Below are 20,445 nucleotides of genomic sequence, written 5' to 3'. Positions count from 1 at the left end.
TCCCGAGGGAGCATTGTTAGAGCTAACTCCGGTAAGTTTTGGTTAGAAGGGACAGAAAGGTTTTCAGGTAAAGCAGAGCATGGTTTACGGGGAAAGCTGGACCCAAATCGGGTCTGTAATTACTGTCATGGAAAGGGTCACTGGCGAAATGAGTGTCCAATGCTGAGGAAAATATCAAAGCCTGTTTATTTTCCGGGAAAACCATCTGCGGCTGCTGTGTCTCTTCGTGCCGAAGAAAGGAGCCGTGTCATTGCCGCCGTGCAGGCACACACTAAACCGCCTTCGTTAAAGTCAAAAATTGAGGTTCCGGGTTGGGCTCAAGAACAGACAAGTTCCTCAGCTAATGAAGACGTTGATCCTGGTTATGCTGCATTTGTGTCTAATGGTTATGTCTCACTGGTCGGGAGTGAGAGGAAAGTACCTGTCAAGATATTAAGAGATTCAGGGGCTCTGGACTCATTTATTGTGGAATCTGTGTTGCCATTCTCTCCTGAGACCAACATTGGTTCCAGTGTTGAGGTCAGAGGGATGGGTTTAACGGTCTTCTCTGCTCCTCAGCATAAACTGACACTAGTGTCAAATCTGGTGCAAGGTGATGTGATCATGGGAGTGCGTCCTTCTTTGCCTATGGGGGGAGTGCAGGTCATCTTAGGAAATGACCTGGCTGGCAGTCGAGTGTGGCCTGATGTGCCAGTGGACACTATATCCTCCCAGGTAGGAAATTCTGAGTCCCTCAAAACCCCTTCGGTGGTACTTCCCACCTGTGCAGTGACACGCGCTCAGAGCCGTGCCAGTGGGGATTCCTGTTTTGAAAATTCTGATAAGAAAAGAGTCCGTATCTTTGTGCCTGCTTTCCCCTTGCCTGTGTCTTGCAGTGACCTGGTGAAAGAGCAAAAAGATGACCCAACACTTCATGCTCTGTACAACCAGCTTCTTCCTGATGAGGAGGTGGAGAGTGCAGCCCATGGTTATTTTCTCCAAGACGGCCTGTTGGTGAGAAAATGGGTTCCCCAGGGGAATGTTTTATGGGGGAGGAAACTTTACAAATTGTTCTGCCCTCTAGTGTAAGACTCACTGTACTTCAGACTGCTCATGATGGCATTGCAGGTCATTTAGGGGTAAGAAAACCTATGATAGAGTTAGGAGACATTTTTACTGGCCTCTTTTGAAAAGAGACATTTCTGCTTTCATAAAAACTTGCCATGTATGTCAATTGACTGGAAAACCAAATCAAATAATTAAACCTGCCCCTCTGTATCCCATTCCAGTTGCGGAACAACCATTTGAGCATCTGATCATTGACTGCGTTGGTCCCTTGCCACGATCCAAAGTTGGTAGTAACTTTTTGTTCACAGTGATGTGTCAGGCTACACGCTATCCGGCTGCCTATCCCCTCAGAAACATTACCACCAAGTCTATTTTGAAAGCTCTGACACAGTTTATGTCTATTTTTGGTATCCCAAAAATTATTCAATCCGATCAAGGGTCTAACTTCACTTCAAAGTTGTTTGCAGAAGTGCTGAACCAGTTAAAAGTCGAACATTCTCAGTCCAGCGCATACCATGCCAAGAAGCCAGATGGTACGTTTAGACCATGTACGGATCTCCGAAAGGTGAATCAGGTGACTAAGCCAGACTCATTTCCACTCCCACGTATGGAGGACTGTGTGGACCAGGTGGGCTCTGCGAAGTTTGTCAGTAAGTTTGACCTACTTAAAGGCTACTGGCAAGTTCCTTTAACTTCCAGAGCTAGGGAGATTGCCACCTTCATTACATCCAGTGGTTTGTATTCCTATACAGTTATGCCGTTTGGGTTACGTAATGCCCCAGCCACCTTCCAGCGCCTAATGAACAAGGTGGTGTCAGGATTGGTGGGCTGCGCTGTGTATTTGGATGACGTGGTGATTTACAGTGACACATGGGAGAATCATCTTCAGCGCATTCAGGCACTGTTTGACCGTCTGACCTGGGCTCGTCTGACCATTAATCTGGCAAAATGTGAGTTTGCTAAGGCAACAGTAACGTACCTGGGAAAGGTAGTTGGCCAAGGGCAGGTGCGCCCACTAAGAGCAAAAGTATTGGCAGTTGATCAATTTCCTGTTCCGACAACCAAGAAAGAACTCTCTCGTTTCTTGGGTATGTTGGGGTACTATCGTGGGTTTTGTAAAGATTTTTCCACAGTGGTTGCCCCACTCACTTCTCTTCTTAGCCCAAAGGTTAAGTTTGAGTGGTCTTTCGCTTGTCAGGAAGCTTTCGAGTCTGCCAAGACGTTGTTGTGTTCTGCCCCTGTCCTTGCAGCCCCGCAGATGGACCAGCCGTTCTCGCTGTATACTGATGCTAGTAAGGTGGGAGCTGGTGCGGTATTGATGCAGGCTAATGAAAGCGGCGTTGGCTGCCCGGTGAGTTTCTTTTAAAAGTTCAATTCACACCAGTTAAACTACTCAATTATTGAAAAGGAGGCACTGGCACTCATCTGGGCATTGAAACACTTTGAGGTTTATGTGGGGGGTGGAGTAAGACCTTTAGTGGTGTACACGGATCATAATCCCCTAACCTTTCTCCACTCACTCCAAAACCCAAATCAAAGGCTTATGCGTTGGTGTCTTTTCCTACAGCCATTTCATTTAGATATACGACATGTAAAAGGAACTGAAAATACGGTGGCCGATGCCATGTCCCGAGCTATGATTGTAAGTTAACTTGTGTTTTTGGTCCCTGCAGGGTCTCCTTCTGTCTATTCTGGTTTTCTTCTCTCCTAAATTGCTTCTTAAGGTACCAAAGTTGCAGAGGGGGGGGAGTCACAGTGCTCAGGGGTGAGATTGCCTGCAGGGGGTACAGACATTCACAGGTTAACAGTAATATGCCTAATTGTGTTTAATTAAAATCTGTAGTATTATATGTTGGTTTAGTTATTGAACAGGTAGTCGTTAGTATTTGCCAACTTTTGGGGATCCAAAGGAGGACCCCCATCTTAAGGGAGGGGGTGTGACGACCCTCTCATTCTGCCTGCCGGTGTACCTTGCTCTGTGCTGGTGGGTGGAGCTACAGCCACCTACCTGCCCATAGGGGTGGGCCTTCCCAGAATGCATATAAGTCTGCTCTTCTGGGAGTGTCTCTCTCTCTCAGCAGGGCCTGCTGCACCAGCCTGAACCTGGATCCTTTGTTTGGTTTGCTGCACTAACAAACACGCATCACACGATATTCTCACTCATCCACTCACTTCTGACACCACTGATGCCCTTCATACTAACACACCTCACAAGTTAGGAAATATGATGTTTGAGTTCAGTTGAATAAACTACTTTTGACTGGTCGATCTGTGTGTGATCTCCCTTTTTGTTGCCAGCCTTGAGTCAGGTGGTAACAGAAGGAACTGAGAGGGTGACTTATTTTCTGGTTTGGGTAAAATTACCGAAACAGCACATCTATGTTCATTCCAGAAAATACAACTTAGTGTTAACTTCTCTCTCACACAACTTTCTCTAAACCATCTTTTCTCAAATCCTGAATCTTTCCCTTCGTGTATGTGTGCAGTGCAGTGTAAATCTTCTGGATGCATATCATTGGTGTCTGTTCTAGTGTGAATGGTCTGCCTTATCCACTAGATCTGTGTTGATGGATGTGACAACAAAGCGAACAGAGCTTCCCATTCATACACACATATAGCAGTGAATCCGCATTATACTTAATGCACGTATAAATCTGTATGGTGGATCAAGATCAACCGTTCGGACCACTACGACTCCTGTTGGGGTGGAAATGAGAGAAATACCCACAAGACACATTACATCTGTTCCCATCAAATTAATTGGACAACATGAGGATAGCAAAAATGAACACTTGAATTTTCCTGTACCGCTATCACTACATATTAAAGGGAGTCGTAGATTTTCAACCGCGGTGCTTCTAGAGCACCCACAGATCTAACAAATCTTCCCACTCATTTTAGGAGTGTTTCAAACATATCACTCTTGATGACTGAATGTGTTGCTCCTGAATCTACAAGAATGTAATCTCTTTCCTAGCACTGTGAGTGTGCGTTGGCATATGAGCATAAGCATCTGATTGATACTTGACATATGTTTCTATCAGTAGTTTGTCCCTCTTATCTAAAAAGAATCAATTACTTCTGTGATTAATGTTTGTGTTGGTGTGGTGCATTCACCCTCTTGATGTGTGAGTGTTCCTCACCGGTCTCGTTCTGTGTCCAAAGATGCTGGTTCCTCCCTCTCCTCCATCTCACTCGGTTCAATCAGACTTGAAAAGTAGCTGTTTCCCTAGGACAATCTCTTGCCCAATGTATCCTTTCTCTCCACGAGAGTACAAACAAATGTCTGGATCAACATTCTCATTTGGTCTCCCCTCCTTCCTTGAAATCCTCCTCTATTCCGTCCGCGCCCTCGGCCTCCTAGAATACCCATGAGGTGTACCTGTGAACATTGTCAGTGTGGCATGCAGTCAGTCTCTTTTGTCTTTCTTCCTCTTGTCTCCATCTCTGATTAGCTTCTCAGCATGCACTGCATGTGCTTCTATCAAGCTGAGTTTTCCAGAAGTCCCACTGGATGCATGTGTGTTTTAACAGGCTGGCTTTACATCAAGTCTTGAGCCATTAATGAAACTAAGCTATAATTGGGCTTCCCATGGTGTTATTTCTGGTGCGTTTTACGTCAGGAGGTGGAGTCAACCACTGTGAGTGTTGTGGAACTTCGGTTAAGCGAGTCAAGTAGTTGGCTAGACTGACTCATCTTCTTCTTGCTTACACGCTGAAGTCTTTGTCATGTCCATTCGCACTGGGAATCGCTATGCGTCTACAGATTATTAATGGAATTCATATACGGCATTAGCGGCGTTATCCCAGTCTGGATGTACCATCTAAGGTCTTGTTGTGGATATCCTCCTGCTATTTTTGCCCATCCATTACCCACATTTTAGCCATGAGCAATCGTCTCAGTTCAAAGCTTGTGGGCGGAATTCTCTGCAGAAGACAAGCAGCTCCTCTGCAAACTTCATTCCCCTGCATTTGATGGGAAGGGGTGACTCATTGCTGCTTGGATATCACTGGTTGTCCACGGCCTGTGAACAAGAATGGCAAGTCCATCGGTCACTGCACTTCAGCCATCGGGAGGCACAAAACATTGTGGGCCGGATCCTGTCGGTCCGTATTGCCTTGTCTGCCTCGTCTGGTGTGAGGTGGAGAAAGTCGCTGCGGGTCTGGAATGTTATATGGTGGAGGTGGTGGGCTTGAGCTCCCTGCCTGTGGAAGATCCGCATGTGGTGGGGCTTGGGCTCCTGCCTGTGGAACATCCACATGTGGTGGGGCTTGGGGTTGGTCTGGTTGTGGGTCTTCTTGGCGGGACAGAGTCGAGGTCGGAATCCTGCATTTTGAAACATGAGACACTTGTGAGGGTTATCTGTCCTTACATATGTTTGTTTTTTTCCCTACGTTCCTTCTTCCTAACCCACATTCCATATCCTTCCACTCTGCCTGAAATGTATGTTTTCCTTTTTTGGCTGACTTACTTTTCTTTCTCCTCAGCTTCAGTCTAGTTGTTTTAGCTGTCACACCACTAAAACTCCCCCCTCTGAAACCCACATTCTTTCATCCACACTTGTACCTGGCTTAGTGCTGTGTCACCATAGTTCCTTAGCATGAAGTTCATATTAGAGACTACTCAGATCAGTTCCATTATCCAAATCATCAAATTTTCCTTACTACCTTGCTTTTACCCATATTTAAAAAAATTATGTTAAGAGATTTTGGAGTTACCTTAAGTCTTTAATCAATCTCAAAAGCGCTTTTCGTGAAACCAAATAGAAACTCAATAATACTAATATCCTCAAAATATTGTATCCTATATAATACATCAATAGTAATTTCCTTTTACTAACTTGGTCACTGTTAATTTCTCAATTTGTCTCTTTTTTTAAATTTTTTATTTTTTAAATACACTTTCAAAATTCCTGACCAACATGAATCATAGTGCCTTAAAGAAGTTCTCTATTTAGCGCGCTTTTGGTGAGTTGCCTGGATTGTCATTATCCAATTCTCCTGGGGTAATTGAGACCAAGGGATTGTCATTCTACGATTGTCATGGGAGGGGGTCATTTAGACCCCAGAGGCGCTGTGGTGCTCTATTAGGGTCATTTAGACCCACCTGATTCCAATTGAAATCAAGGGGGGTACATTAGACCCACATATAAGTCTCAGTGTGCCACTCTCTCACGGACCATGGCACGATGTCGGGTCAGGAGCGTTTCACCAGAGAACAGGTTCTCCAACAGCTATTCTCCCAGATTTAACTGAGTGACACGTTGGAAAGAGAGTTTATCAGAAAGTTGGCCCAGCTACACCTGATTGCATTTAATTACATATTTTAAAAGTTCTTAATTGCATACTTGATAGCTTAAATCTTGATGGCTCAAAAGAGCACATACCTCTGCCAAGGCTAGAGAGTCAACTGAAATTCAGTCAAGCTGCAACAAATATACCTGATTCTTTTAATTTTAAGATCCATTCATCATTCTTTGGAAATCTTTCAAAAGTCAGAAAACACAATAATCAAACAAATAATCCATCAAGTTGTCTTTGCGTATTCCTGCTAACTGAAAGACAGATGAACAACACAGAAAAACATAACCTACAATATACTAAAAATATATTTATATTTAAATATTTATTATTACAAATATAATATCAACTGACTCAATGTCTGCTGAGAAAAAAAGGTTTACGTGACTATAGTTATGTTTAACAAATGAGTGATGAGAGGGACTTTCATTTCATTTGACAGGAGTCAGTGTTGTATTGATATTGGTAACAGGAAATAAGCGGGTTTCCTGCTGATTTAGTTTTGGCAGATCATCTGTTTCTAATGGGTGAAATCCTGCAAGGAACAATTTTTTACTGTAAACCACTTACAAGCACATTCATTTTCTGAAAAGGAACTTTTAATTAGTTTTATTTTGAAACATTCTGCTCTTCAATGGAAATCACATTATTTTGTACATTTGCACAATTGTCATGGTTTTTGTAAAGACAGAAGTTTTCACATGTTGTCGATACAAACCAACGAGGCTATCTGCTTAATTTCTTTCTTCTCCCCACTCCATTACACATGCAAACAAACCCTTATGAAGCTAGGTCTTAGTCAGCAGTCGTCTCTACTTCAGTGATGTTGTCTGCGCCAGCTGAAGACTGCAGTTATGAAGAGTGAGGAGCACGGGCAGGCAGGCAGGTCGGTGAGAAGCGACAGACAGGAACCTTCCAGCCAATCATTTTATTTTCTGTTCTGAATGAAATGATTGGTCATTTATTACAGTCCCTGTGAGGGCCACAGACAAAACACAAAAATAAAAAGGTTTCAGAAACAAATGATCAATCCTACATTTATTAAAAACACTAGTCACAACTTAGCTTTTACATTTTCTCTTTTCATTTCGGAAAAAAGAAAAGAAATTACACTAGAAGAAGAACATTATAAAACAAAATTGTCAAGTACATCCTTTTCAAAACAAAATCCAAGTAAAACGCTCTTTTAAAATATAGTGGCACTTAATCGTTTTAATAAAAAAGCTTTGATTATGATCTCCTCACTTAATAGTCATTATATCTATCGAGCCTCTGAAGTCTCTTGAGTCTCAATGTTTTGTAAACTACAACAACAGTGCTGAAATTAACATCACTGTCAATGCCTTGCTCGACCTGGCTGCAGCTAAACATCACAGAAGATATCTGGTTCAGTTCTTTCCCTCCCCCGCTCCATAAGACACACAAACCAACCCTTACCAATATAAGCCAGGTCTGAGTAACCACTGGTTCCCTCCTTAATTTTCCAGGGTTTGCTCCATTTGTCTGGATCCTGTGGGGATTTGTTCAGATACACTCCTAAATCAACCCTGTCTTTCACATGGGTTGGGTGGAGTGTAGAGCAGCCAGGTGTTGCTGTTTGTTCATCCTTCGTATCTGCATCTTCACTTTGAGCTGGAAAGGAGACCACACTACCCTGACAACCGTCACCGTTTCACTCAAACCTCACTCCCTCCTGCGGTCTGTTTGGCAAGCTCGACACCTACGTTCTGACTGACAGCTTCCACTTTCGATGGCCATACGTTACTACGGGCGTTGCAGTAGACAACATAGTTACCTTTGTCATCTAAGAGCTCTGCCAATTGACATTCACCTGATTCGGTTTCAGGCATGTTGCCAAACTTCCACTCTGTGTATGGATGATCGGCGTGCAGGGCTGGAGTGCATATGAAGTAGAGCGCAGGAGCCTGGCTTATTTGGATAGCGTGAACAGGAAAAATCCCAACCTGCCGCTCTGTGTTTGAAGACCATGGCCCGGCCGACAGCCGTGTGGCCCAGCCACGGATTTGTCAGCTGGAGTCAAATCTGTCAGCGTGCTCAGTTTTCACCATCGCCGGTGGTGAGCACGTGTAACAGAGCCAAGCCTTGTTGCAGCAAATTTATCTGACACATTTCTTGGAACCATTTCCAACACAGATGAAAACAGGTACAGTGTATTTTCTTTCTCCTCATGCACTGGGCAGGGGGTTCATTATGCGGTACCCAGGAAGAAGTGCATTTCCCGCTTCTTTTAGCTCCGACCACTACAAAAGACACAATTCAGAGGTGTGTAAATAAAAATAATAAAATAAAAGTCAATCTAGTTCTGAATATTCACATGTATTTCAGCCATTAGAAAAAAAGAATGCTTGTGAGACAATTACCTGGATCTGTCTCTCATTAGGGTGAATCCTCCTTCAGCTTTGCTGTTTTCATCACCAAGCTTTTCAGCATGGAATCCTTCAGAAGTCTTCGCTTCTCTGCAAGGCGAAAGAGTTTAAACTGTTTCTGTTGTAAGAAAGAGCAGGAATCCTGTACACACATCCATCCACCAGTAGTCAAAGACAGGCTGCTTCTCCTCAAGTTGGTTGTCCTTTAAAATTCCAATTTCCATGGTGGGTTTACACGTATAAAACAGTCACTCTAAAGACAAAAGACAGACTCGTAATGTGTGTCTCTCACAATCACCAAAGTCTGCTGCATTTATAAAGGGAGGGAGGGTCTTGATTAAGGTGTCAGCTGATGATAAATGAAGATGAAGGAATTTCCCCAGCTGGAGCAGGCCAAGCTATTTGAAAGTTTCTTTCTATTAAAAAAAAAAAAAAGAGTCTTTACTTCTCTAACACTGTGTCACTAAATTATACCTGAAGTATTAAGTTGGAGTCCTGTGTTCACCTGTTAAACACATCAATGCCTAACAACCCTTGCAAGTGGTGAAACATATTTTCAGGTTATAATAAATTGACCTCTTATTCAAGTATCTCAACTTTCACAAACATGAAGGTGTCACAGTGTTTACTTCAGTCTATCAACAACTCATTTGCAGTAGTAATATATGTAAAGTACAGTCAGTTTACAATATTGACTGTTTGCACTAGATACATTTATCCCTCAAAATGTGTTGAGGAAAATTATTTTAGTCGTAATGAATGTTCTTCCATATGCAAACAGCTGCCTTCCACTCAAACAACCCTCCAGGGAGCTGTTGGCTTTTCCTTTCATGCTCGTCATGTTTGAACTAATTCAATTATAGCACACTTACACACTTGTTTCCAAATCTCTGTATCTCCATTGAGTGTGGAACATTAAAAGTCGGACAGAGAAAAGTGACACAGCCCCTGAGATGAGCTTGAACTCAGTGGCAGGTTGGAGTGGAGTGTAAATATTTAGAAGAAAGAGAGGAAGTCGTTGAGCCTCAGAACCAGGGAATAGACAGATGACACTGACACAGCAGAGTCTCCCATGAGCTGATAATGTATCCAGAGCAGCCAAAGGGACTCTCTGGTCTCCTGTGACTGTGAGACCCAGACACTGTTAGACCAGGTCTAAAATCCATTCATCAACAACATATTAATATTATAAAAGCAGATTTAACTGGTGACACACGTTGGAAGAGAGTTCATCAGAAAGTTAGCCCAGCTACACCCTGATTGCATTTAATTACATCTTTTTAAAGTTCTTAATTGCATATGATAGCTTATATCTTGATGGCTCAAAGAGCACATACCCACTCTGCCAAGGCTGAAGTCGCTGAAATTCCAGTGAAGCTGCAACAAATATGCCTGGTTGTTTTAATTTAGATCCATTCATCATTCTTTGGGAAATTTTTCAAAAAGTCAGAAAACACAATAATCAAACAAATAATCCATCAAGTTGTCTTTGCGTATTCCTGCTAACTGAAAGACAGATGAACAACACAAGAAAAAAACATGACATACAATATACTAAAATATATTTATATTTAAATATTTATTATTACAAAAAATATAATATCCATCTGGTTAAACTCAATGTCTGCTGAGAAAAAAAAGGTGGGTAAAATTCTACATGACTATAGTTATGTTTAACAAATGAGTGATGTGAGGGACTTTCATTTCATTTGACAGGAGTCAGTGTTGTATTGATATTGGTAACAGGAAAAATAAGTTTCCTGCTGATTTAGTTTTTGGCAGATCATCTGTTTCCTGTGGGTGGTAATCCTGCAAAGGAACATTTTTTACTGTAAACCACTTACAAACACATTCATTTCTGAAAGAGGAACTTTCATTGGTTGCTGTTGAACATTCTGCTCTTCAATGAAATCCACATTATTTGTACATTTGCACAATTGTCATGGTTTGTAAAGACAGAGAAGTTTTCATGTTGTCATTACAAACCAACGAGGCTATCTGCTTAATTTATTTCTTCTCCCCACACTCCATTACACATGCAAACAAACCCTTATGAAGCTGGGTCTTAGTCAGCAGTCGTCTCTACTTCAGTGATGTTTGTCTGCGCCAGCCTGAAGACTGCAGTTATGAAGAGTGAGCGGGCAGGCAGGCAGGTTCGGTGAGCGACAGACAGGAACACCAGCCAATCATTTTATTTTCTATTTCTGAATGAAATGATTGGTCATTTTATTACAGTCCTGTGAATACAGAACAAAACTTTAAAAAATAAAGGAGTTTCAAAAACAAATGATCAATCCTACATTTATTAAAACACTAGTCACAACTTAGCTCTTACATTTTTGTCTTTGCATTTCAGAAAAAAAGAAGAATTACACTAGAGAAGAACATTATAAGCAAAATTGTCAATGCCACATCATTTTTAAAACAAATCCAAATGCAAGCAGCTCTTTTAAAATATAGTGGCACTTAATCGTTTTAATAAAAAAGCTTTGATTGTGATCTCCTCACTTAATAGTCATTATATCTATCGAGCCTCTGAAGTCTTGAGTCTCAATGTTTTGTAGGCTATAACAACAGTACTGAAATTAACATCACTGTCCAATGCCTTGCTCGACCTGGCTGCAGCTAAACATCACGAAGATATCTGGTTTCAGTTCTTTTCCCTCCCCACCGCTCCATAAGACACAAACCAGCACTTACCAGCATAAGCCAGGTCTGAGTAACCACTGGTTCCCTCCTTAATTTTACAGGAGTTTGCTCCATTTTGTCTGGATCCTGTGGGGGATTTGTTCAGAATACACTCTCCTAAATCAACCCTTTTTCCCACATGGGTTGGGTGGGTGTAGAACAGCCAGGTGTTGTTGCTGTTGTCTTCATCCCACTCGTATCTGCATCTTCCTATGAGCTGGAAAGGAGACCACACTACCCTGACAGCCGTCACCCGTTTCAACAAGCTTCTCACTCTCCTTACTGCCGGTCTGTTTGGCAAAATCGACGACACCCTCGTTCTGACTGACAGCTTCCACTCGATAATTTATCGTATACGGGCGTTGCAGTAGACAGCATAGTTGCCTTTGTATCTAAGAGCTCTGCCATTTGGCTTATTCACCCCACAATGATTCGGTTTCAAACATGTTGTGCCAAACTGCCACTTCTGTGTAGGGATGATCATTCTGGGGCTAGTGCATATGAAGTAGAGGGCGCGAGGCCTGGCTTATTGGATAGCGTAGACAGGAAAAATCAACCTGCCGCTCTGTGTTTGAAGACCATGGCCCGGCCCAACAGCAAATATTAGCCCAGCCACCAGTTTCGATGCAGCTTTGGAGTCAAATCTGTCAGCGCTCCAGTTTTCACCATCATCGGTGGTGGTGATGTGCTGAAACCCGAGCTTTGTTGCAGCCAGAATTTATCTGACACATTTCTTGGAGGCCATTTCAACACAGATGAAAAACAGATACAGTGTATTTCTTTCTCCTCATACACTGGGCAGGGAGTTCATGATGCAGTATCCAGGAAAGTGCATTTCCCACTTCTTTAGCTCCGTCCACTAGAAAAGACACAATTCAAGAGAGGTGTGTAAATAAAATAATAAAATAAAAGTCAATCTAGTTCTGAATATTCACATATTTCAGCATTGAAAAAGAATGTGTGAGACAATTACCTGAATCTGTCTCTCATTGGGTCGTCCTCCTTCCAGCTTTGCTGTTTTCATCTGCAGCTTTTCCAGCATCGGAATCCTTCAAAGTCTTCCGCTTCTCTGCAAAGGCCAGAAGAGTTTGACTGTTTCTATTGTGAAAAGAGCAGGAATCTATGCACACCTCCATCCTGATAGTCAAGACAGGCTGCTCCTGAAGTTGGTTGTCTTCCATTCCAATTTCCATGGTGGGTTTCACGTATAAAACAGTCACTCTAAGACAAAGAACAGACTCGTAATGTGTGTCTCTCCATCATAAAGTCTGCTGTACATTTATAGAGGGAGGGAGGGGTCTTGAATAAGTGTCAGCTGATGGTGAAGAATGAAAAGTTCCCCAGCTGGAGCAGAGCCAAAAGCTATTTGAAAGTTTCTTTCTGTTGTCAAGATTCTTTACTTTTCTAACACTGTCGTCACTAAGTGCATGCCTGAGAGTATTAAGTTAGTCTGTGATCACCTGTTAGCATCTATGCTAACCCTTGCAAGTGAGTGAAACATGTTTCGGGTTATAATAAATTTACCTCTTATTCAGTATCTAACTTACAGAACACATGAAGGTGTCACAGTGTTTGCCAAATTATCAACAATAATTTTGCAGTAGTAATATATGTAAGAAGTACAGTCGGTTTACAATATTGACTGTTTTGCTCTGAATACATTTATCCCTCAAATGTGTTGAGAAAATGATATTAGTCGTATCAGATATTTTCCGCCACAAAGCAGCTGCCTTCCACTCAAACAACCCTCCCGAGGAGCATTGGCTTTTTCCTTTTCATGCTCAGTCATCATTTGAGACTTCCATTCAATTACTTGCACACTTACACACTTGTTTCCAAAATCTGTGTATCTCCATTGAGTGTGGAACAAGCAAGTCAGACAGAGAAAGTGAGCACAGCCCCTGAGATCAGCTTGAACTCAGTGGCAGGTTGAGTGGAGTATAAATATTTAGAAAGAAAGAGGAAGTCGTTAGGCCTCAGAACTGGGAATAGACAGATGACACTGACACAGCAGAGTCTCCATGAGCTAAATAATATTATCCAAGAGCAGCCAAAGGAGACTCTCTGGTCTACTAGACTGTGAGACCCAGACATAGCAGAACCAAGTCTAAAATCCATTATCAACAACATATCAATATTTTAAAATGGAGATTTAACTGGTGACAGTTGAAGAGAGTTTATCAGAAAGTTGGCCCCAGCTACACAGTTGCATTTAATTGCATATTTTAAAAGTTCTTATTGCATACTTGATAATATATCTTGATGGCTCAAGAGCACATACCTCTGCAAGACTAAAGTCACTTTAAATTCAGTGAAGCTACTAACAAATATGCTGATTCTTTTAATTTAGATCCATTTAATATTCTTTGGGAATTTTTCAAAAGTCGAAAACACAATAATCAAACAAATAATCCATCAAGTTGTCTTTAAATCTATTACCGCTGAAAGACAGATGAACAACACAAGAAAAAGCATGACACTTTATTAGTACTAAATATTTATATTTAATATTTATTATTACAAAAATATAATATCCATCGTTAAACTCAATGTCTGCTGAGAAAAAAAGGTGGGTAAAAATTCTACATGACTATGATTTTTAACAAGTGAATGATGTGAGGACTTTCATTTATTTGACAGAGTCAGTGTTATTGATATTGGTAACGGAAGAAATAAGTTTCCTGTAGTTTTAGTTTTTAACCAGATCATCTGTTTCCTGTGGGTGAAACCTGCACCAAAGTAAAATTTTTACTATGAAGCCACTTACAAAGCATTCATTTACCAGAAGAGACTTAGTTAGTTTTACATTGAAACATTTCTGTCTTCAGTGAAATCACATTATTTTGTACATTGCACAATTGTCATGGTTTGTAAAGACAGAGAAGTTTTCACATGTTGTCGATACAAACCAACGAGGCTATCTGCTTGTTCTTTCTTCTCCCACTCCATTACACATGCAAGGCAAACCCTTATGAAGCTAGGTCTTTAGTCAGCGAATTCGTCTCCTACTTCAGTGATGTTTGTCTAGCCAGCTGAAGACTGCAGTTATGAGTGAGAGCATGGGCAGTGTATTCTTTTCCTCAGGTAGTGAGGTGATAGAGTCTGGTTCAAAAAAGTATTTATTTGACCAATGAAAATTTAGCATAGCTATGTGCACATAGCTATGGGCACTCAGCTACACAGCCTCGGCTTTCCTAGTGTAGGTAGTCAAAGTCCCCAGACGGACGGCCAGGTGCAATATTTATAATAATAGGTAGAACTTCATTGATTCCAATAACGAAGTGCGTGGCTAGTGCACAGGGCTGGTCCCAGCCTCTAGAGTGCTGAATCCGCCAATGATGAAACTGATCCCGTTCGTCCCTCCTTAGATAGTAGCTGGGAAATCTTGCATTCTGACATTGGTTTGGTGTTTTAAAACAGGCCTTGAATGGCTGACAGCTTGTGAGTTTCAGTATGGCATGCTGTTTAGACAAAGTAGCACCTTTCCTATCTGTCCTTCAGACCTAGTGGCGCTGCTTGAATTCTTTCTAAGGGTATGTCTAAGTTTTAAAATGTTGCATAATTCATGTATGTGTGATGTTTGAATAAAGCTAATGGAGTTTAGGCTGTAATAGTAAGTTAGGTATGAGAACAGAAGAGTTAAGTACAGTGTATTTGCTTACATGCCACAGATGTGATCTTCTCAAACAGGCATTATCAAGACAGGTGCAAGACTAGACACTGATGACACACACAGAAACACAAACAAACGTCCTTCTAGATTAAAACCAGCCAGCAACGGCTACTATCAGTCACTATCTGAAAGGCCGCACATTTTCCACATATTCAGCCCAAACTGCCCCCTGTCCAACATACTGCACTTGTTTAGAGGATTCAGTTTCATTCTGCCATCTTCACAGACACATATGAAAAGCATGATTACAGTGTAACAGCGGGCGAATTCAGTGGCGACGACAGACAGGAACACCAGCCAATCATTTGTTTTCTATTTCTGGAATGAAATGATTGGTCATTTTATTACAGTCCTGTGAGGGCCAGAAAAAACTTTAAAAATAAAGGTTTCAGAAACAAATGATCAATCTACATTTAAACAAAAATACTAGTCACAACAGCTCTTACATTTTTCTCTTTTCATTTCGGAAAAAAGAAGAATTACACTGAGAAGAACATTATAAACAAAATTGTCATTACCACATATTTTCAAAACAAAATCCAAATGCAAGCAGCTCTTTTTAAAATATGTTTAGCACTTAATGATTTAATAAAAAAACTGATTATGATCTGTCCTTAATAATCATTATATCTATCAGACTCTGAAGTCTCTTGAGTCTCAATGTTTTGTATTTATGTAGTACTGAAATTAACATCACTATCCAATGTGTTTCGACCCTGGCTGCAGCTGTCTATGGAAAGAATGTCTGGTTCAGTTTCCCCCTCCCCCACGCTCCATAAGACACAAGCCTGACACCCACCAACATAAGCCCAGGTCTGAGTAACCACTGGTTCCACTGTTAATAGTCCAGAGGTTTGTCCATTTATCTGGATCCTGTGGGGATTTGTTCAGATACACTCTAAATTAACCCTTTTGCACACATGGGTTGGGTGGGTGAAGAGCAGCCAGGTGTTGTTGCTGTTGTCTTCATCACTTAGTATCACCCATCTTACTTTGAGCTGGAAAAGGAGACCACACTACCTGACAGCGCCTGGAAGCCCGTTTCAACAATCTTCTCTCACTCCCACTGCTGCGGTCTAGTTGTAGCGACACCTGATTGACTGACAGCTTCCACTTGATGCTTCCTCTTACTCTGGGCGGACGCAGTAGAGCAACATAGTTGCCTTTGTCATCTAAGAGCTCTGCCAGTTGGAAAGCATTCACCTGATTAGGTTTGAAGCATGTTGCCAAACTGCCACTTTGTGTATGGATGATCAGCGTACAATGAGTGCATATGAAGTAGAGCCCAACCTTTCAAGCAAGCAGACCATCATTTAAAATGGCATGGACAGGAACAATCGCCTGCAACTCTGTGTTTGAGAAGCATGGGCCGGCCCAACAGCAAATGTGGCCCCAGCAGCAGATTTCTGCTTCATGCAAGTCAAATCATGTGGCTCCCAGTTTTCACCATCATCGGTGGTGGTGATGTAGCAGAGCCGAGCCTTGTTGCAGCCAGATTTTGTCTACCAGTTTCTGAGTACAAATTTGCAGACACAGATAAAAAAACAGGTACAGTTTTGTTATTCTTCTCATCATACACTGGGCAGGGGGCTCATGAGTACGGTGTCCAGGAAGAAGTGCATTTTCGCTGCTTTAGCTCCGTCCACTAGAAAAGACCCACAATTCGGGGTGTGTAAATGAAATAATAAAATAAAAGTCAATCTAGTTCTGAATATTTAAAACATTTCCAGCCATTAGAAAAATAGAATATTGTGGAGACAATTACTGAATCTCATTAGTGTCGTCCTCCTTCCCAGCTTTCCTGTTTTCATCACCAGCTTTAACATCGGAATCACTCAAAGTCTACCGCTTCTCTGCAAAGCGAGAAGAGTTTGGTTTTTCTGTTGTAAAACAGGAATCCTGTACACACATGTCTGATAGTCAAAGACAATTTGCTTCTCCTGAAAGTTGGGTTTTCCGATGGTTCCAAATTTATTTCCCATGGTGGGTTTACACGTATAAAACAAGTCACTCTAAAGAGAAAAGACAGACTCTTAATGTGTCTCTCACAATCACCCAAAGTCTGCTGCATTTATATAGAGGAGGAGGGTCTTGAATAAGGTGTCAGCTGATGATAAATGAAGATGAAGGAAGTTCCCAGCTGGGCAGAGCCAAAAGCTATTTGAAAGTTTCTTTCTATTAAAAAAAAGACTCTTTACTTTTCTAACATGTGTCACTTAAATTATGCTGAAGTATTAGTTAGGTCTGTGTTCACCTGTTAAGAACATCAATACCTAACAACACACAGAGTGGTGAAACATATTTTCGGGTTATAATAAATTGACCTCTTATTCCAAGTATCTCAACTTTCTGAAACATAGAAGGTGTCACAGTGTTTACTTCAAGTCTATCAACAACTCATTTTGCAGTTGTATTATATGTAAGTACAGTCAGGTTTACAATATTGACTGTTTTGCACTAGATACATTATCCTCAAATGTTGAGAAAATGATGTTAATTAGAAATATCAGATATTCTTCCATATGCAAACAGCTGCCTTCCACTCAAACAACCCTCCAGGGAGCTGGCTTTCAGCCTCATGTGATCATGTTGAACTTCATTCAATTATAGCACACTTACACACTTGTTTAAGGTATCTCTGTGTATCTCATTGAGTGTGGAACATTAAAGTGGGACAGAGAAAAGTGAGCACAGCCCTGAGATGAGCTTGAACCTCATTGTGATTGGAGTGGGTGTAAATATTTAGAAAGAAAGAGGAAGTGGTTGGGCCTCCAGGAACCAGAATGGAGCAGATGACACTGACACAGCAGATATCCCATGAGCTGATAATGTATCCCAAAGCAGCCAAAGGGACTCTCTGAGGTCTCACTGTGACTGTGAGACCCAGACACTGTTCAGACAAGTCTAAATCCATTCATCAACAACATCAATATTTAAAAGCAAATTTAACTGAGTGACATGTTGGAAGAGAGTTAATGAAAGTTGTTTATTACCACCTGATTGCATTTAAATTTATCTTTAAAAAGTTCAATTGCATACTTCAGTGACATATCTTGATGGCTCAAAAAGAGCACATACACCTGCAAGGCTAGAGAGTCAACTGAGAAATTCAGTGAAGCTACAACAAATATACACAGTTAACCCAATTTAGATATTCATCATTCTTTGAAATATACAAAAGTCAAAACACAATAATCAAACAAATAATCCATCAAGTTGTCTTTGCGTATTCCTGCTAACTGAAAGACAGATGAACAACGCAAGAAAAAACATAACCTACAATATACTAAAATATATTTATATTTAAATATTTTATTATGACAAAAATATAATATCCAGCAGCTCAATGTCTGCTGAGAAAAAAAGGTTTACGTGATATAGTTATGTTTAACAAATGAGTGAAATGTGAGGACTTTCATTTCATTTGACAGTCAGTGTTAATGATATTGGTAACAGGAAAAAATAGGTTTCCTGCTGATTTAGTTTTTGTCAGATCATCTGTTTCCTGTGGTGGAAATCATGCAAGGAACAACATTTTTACATAAAGCCACTTACAAGCACATTCATTTCTGAAAAAGGAACTTAATTAGTTTTTACATTGGAAACATTCTGCTCTTCAGTGAAATCACATTATTTGTACATTTGCACAATTGTCATGGTTTGTAAAGACAGAGAAGTTTTCACATGTTGTCGTCCCAAACCAACGAGGCTATCTCGCTTAATTTATTTCTTCTCCCCACACTCCATTACACATGCAAACAAGCCCATGAAGCTGGGTGTAGTCAGCGAGAATTAGTCTCTACTTCAGTAGTGTGTACCAGCCAGCTGAACTGCAGTTATGAAGGTGAGAACACGGGCAGGCAGGCAGGTCGGTTGACGACAGACAGAACACCAGCCAATCATTTTATTTCTATTTGAATGAAATGATTGAGTCATTTATTACAGTTCCTGAGGGCCACAGACAAAACTTTAAAATAAAAAGGTTTTTGAAACAAATGATCAATCCTACATTTATTAAAAACACTAGTCACAACCAACTCTTTACATTTTGTCTTTGCATTTCAGAAAAAAAAGAAGAATTACATTAAGAAAAAGAACATTATAAGCAAAATTGTCAATGCCACATCATTTTCAAAACAAAATCCAAGCGCAAGCAGCTCTTTTAAAATATAGTGGCATGTCGTTTTAATAAAAAAGAAAGCTTTGATTGTAGTCTCCCTCATAACGTCATTATATCTATGAACCTCTGAAGTCTTGATCCTAATGTTTTGTATTTATAACATAACAATGCTAGTCACTTTATCACCACTGTCAATATATGAGCTGCTGCAGCTAAACATCACAGAAGATATCTGGTTCAGTTCTTTTCCTCCCAGCTCATAGCCACACAAACCAACCTTACCAACATAAGCCAGGTCTGAGTAACCACTGGTTCCCTCCTTAATTTTACAGGGTTTGCTCCATTTGTCTGGATCCTGTGGGGATTTGTTCAGATACACTCCTAAATCAACCCTTTTTTCCCATGGGTTGGGTGGGTATAGAGCAGCCAGGTGTTGTTGCTGTTGTGTTCATCCTTCATATCTACATCCCCATAGGCTGGAAGAGACCACACTACCCTGACAACAGAGTCACCCGTTTCCCAACAAACTTCTCACTCTCCTTACTGCCGGTCTGTTTGGCAGAATCGGCATGCCCTCGTTCTGACTGACAGCTTCCACCCGATGGCCTTCGGCTCACGGGCGTTGCAGTAGACAACATAGTTGCCTTACGTCATCTGACTCTGCCATTTGGCTTGTTCCACCTGGGTCAGTTCAGCAGCATGCCCGGCTTCCACCTCTGTATGGATGATCCGGCGGCCCAAGGCTGAGTGCATGTGATAGGCGCGAGCCTGGCTTGGATCAAGCGTGAACCCAGGAAAAATCAACCTGCCGCTCCCATGTTTGAAGACCATGGCCCGGCCCGACAGCAAATGTGGCCCAGCCCGCGAAGTTTTCGATGCAGCTTTGGAGTCAAATCTGTCCTTGCGCTCAGTTTTCCTGCTCTTCGGTGGTGTTGATGTAACAGAGCAGAAGACTTGTTGCAGCCAGAATTTATCTGACACATTTCTTAGGGCCATTACAACCCTGAATCAAAATAGGTACAGTGTATTTTCTTTCCCCTCGCCATAGTGAGGGTTCATGAAATACGGTATCAGGAAGAGGTACATTTCCCACTTCTTTTAAACTCTGACCACTACAAAGACACAATTAGGGGTGTAAATAAAATAATAAAATAAAGTCAATCTAGTTCTGAACATTCCCATATTTCAGCATTAGAAAAACAGAATGCTTGTGAGACAGTACCTGAATC

General features: G+C 41.3%; 2 pseudogenes; both read right to left on the bottom strand.

Moving 5' to 3' along the window:
* Window positions 1-4,347: 4,347 nt before the first annotated feature.
* Window positions 4,348-8,584, bottom strand: LOC124854564 (annotated as a pseudogene).
* A 3,024-nt stretch (window positions 8,585-11,608) lies between these two features.
* LOC118119584 lies at window positions 11,609-12,616 on the bottom strand (annotated as a pseudogene).
* Window positions 12,617-20,445: the final 7,829 nt, after the last annotated feature.

The sequence above is a fragment of the Hippoglossus stenolepis genome, chromosome 2 (assembly GCF_022539355.2).
Source record: "Hippoglossus stenolepis isolate QCI-W04-F060 chromosome 2, HSTE1.2, whole genome shotgun sequence".
Classification (NCBI taxonomy): Eukaryota; Metazoa; Chordata; class Actinopteri; order Pleuronectiformes; family Pleuronectidae; genus Hippoglossus; species Hippoglossus stenolepis.
Note: the sequence above shows the minus strand (reverse complement) of the source record. Positions and strands in the feature narration are given on the sequence as shown.